Below are 2,671 nucleotides of genomic sequence, written 5' to 3'. Positions count from 1 at the left end.
GAGCAACTGAATGTTAAAGGTTCGGGGAAACTGAGATCGGGGGACTGGAGAGGGTGATTATTGCCAGTTGGTTAATTCAGAAGGTCAGGGGACGTTTATAGTGTTTGGAATGAAATTCAGCAAATTCGACGAGAGATTTTGAGGGAAACATATTTCAGAAAAGGAGACTCCACGGGTGCAAGATAATGAGGAAGAGGCCTATTCACTCTAGGCAACCTTGAATTCTCTGCTATTTCATAAGAGGCTTTCTATAACTCTCCTCAGGGTGAACGGGCTCTCTTATTACTTTTAATTCGTGTACTTTAGAGGGATAAGGTCTAACTTACACTGGTCTTTTCAAATATATAATTATATTATATATATCTTTTTTATATATATATAATATATATATATATATATATATATATATATATATATTATATATATTGCTAATTCAAAATGCATATATCTCCTCTGTGACTGTATAAAATGTTATGTAGAATTGTGCAACATTTTTTTCAGATTCTTAGATAGCTTAGAGACAGGATGTTTTAAATGTGTTGTTCAGATTTTCGCATAACATAATGTAAAAGAATATATATATATAACGTAGAATGTAAAAAGAGAGAGATTTTCTTTGTCTGTTCGAAACTACGATTGCTTCCCTATTATGTCAGCACTGTGAGATTAGAGGAACTGTGAGATCTCCGTTTGCTTTCCTAATCTGTCAACACGTTTGATAAGCGAGCTCCAGACTTCATTTGTGTTTTGAGAATCTGTCATCACATAAGATAAGGGCTTCTCCTTCGTCTCGATCGGGTATGAACATTATTGTATACTGGTCTTGTACGCATATGTCTTTGATCAAAGCCATGTGCAGGTTACACATTTTGTATATGAAGTTGCGTAAGATTTCGAAGCTTCTGGAAGCATTTGTGCCAAAATCGTTTTGTGTTATCTCCTCAGTCCAGTTTCTGCAAGGGAAGAAAATTTCACTAGATCTTAGATTCTCGAGGCGTTAACATTCTCTCTCTCTCTCTCTCTCTCTCTCCATCGCATAGCACTTTTGATCTTAAAGTAACGTAATGATTTCGTACTTAAAAACTGGTCACTCGTAATTTGTAAATTTCAGATTTGATATTTCTTAGAGTTTATTTAGTGTTATTTAGTGGTTTTGTGTAATCTGAAAAAAAATAGTTTTTGTAACGGTGCCTGGTTTTTGTGAAAGTGTAAAACAAGCCTGCAGCAAAGAAAGAAGTTGGTATACCTAAAAGGTAAAGTGTGTTATATTTGTATTAGTTGCAACTAATATCTAATGGTTAGGATGGTTTGGTAAGAAACTAATAACGGATAGGAACAGTGGTTAACTAATAACAGACGGTTACGAAGGTTTTGTAAAAACTGATGGTTACAATGTTTTGAGTGAAAAGATTACACTTTTACACATTGCAAATTTTTGTGTTTTGTGTTTGTTTCATTTTGGGCATTTTATCATTTTCTTATTGAAGTGTGCCCTTTTATTTTATATTTTCATTTACATTCACAATTTAATTGACTTAGTTGTTTTCATTGCTTAATCATTGCACATTTAATTAAATTTAACACTTGTGAATTAATTTGCATTTACTTAGAATTCTTTTCAAGTTTTATTGTTGTTAAGCACTTGTGAATTAATTTCTAATTTTCAATTATTGCCTAACACTTTTGAATTTGATTGAAATAATTTTCTTGATTTTGGTGATTAATTAATTTTGATTTTGATTTGATTTTACTTAATTTAATTCAAGAATTAATTAAACTTTACTTTGTTTTCAAGTAACAGTAATTTTCCCTGATATTGTGAATTTCACTTATAAATTTTGAATTGAATAATAAATTTTTGTATTTAAAATTTTTATAAGTATTTCATTTCTTACACCAGTATATTTGCATTTAATTATGATTATATTTATGTTAGGTAGAAACAAAGAGTGGTGATTAATCTGCTTTCCTTCAATTTACTTGAAGTGACTTAGAACCAGGGAAGTACTTAGACTTCTGAAATCAGGGAAATACTTAGACTTTTAAAGTTGTTGATGGAGTGATGCCCTTTGATTAATTTAATTACTTACAAGATTACCTCACCTGTTTTGATGAACTTAGTCTAATTTTCTGCAATACTGGTAAGTTGTTAAGGGATCACTGTTGCCTTTAGAGTATTCAGTCGTTTAATACCTGTGATGAGGGTTCAGGTGTCTGGCTTTTGTGAGGTAACAATAAATGAATGGTAAGCGTAGTAACCAGATACTTGGCACTTCGTAACAATATATATATATATATATATATATATATATATATATATATATATATATATACATATATCCTATGAAATAAGTAGAATCATTATTCCTACATCGGGAATTTTGTGAGCGGAAGGAGATCGAAGCTGTCAGAGCTTACTAAGACACTTGTCAGTGCTGACGCAAACAGCTCTTAGAGAAGGAGACAAAGAAATGCACACATTGATAACATCTTGCCGACTTAGCTTCTCCTGAGCTGATCCTGAAACATGTCGCAGAAGCTTCTCACAACGGAAATTGGTTATGGGCGTGGTCGGTGCGGGAAGTATGTACGTAAGTTGGTTTGATGGGCGGAACGAGTGAAAGATAGAGTTTGATTTCTGAAACAATTATGATTATTCTTTTAAAACGCC

Source organism: Macrobrachium nipponense, chromosome 42 (genome assembly GCF_015104395.2).
Source record: "Macrobrachium nipponense isolate FS-2020 chromosome 42, ASM1510439v2, whole genome shotgun sequence".
In the NCBI taxonomy this organism is placed as follows: domain Eukaryota; kingdom Metazoa; phylum Arthropoda; class Malacostraca; order Decapoda; family Palaemonidae; genus Macrobrachium; species Macrobrachium nipponense.
This window is presented reverse-complemented; position numbering follows the sequence as displayed.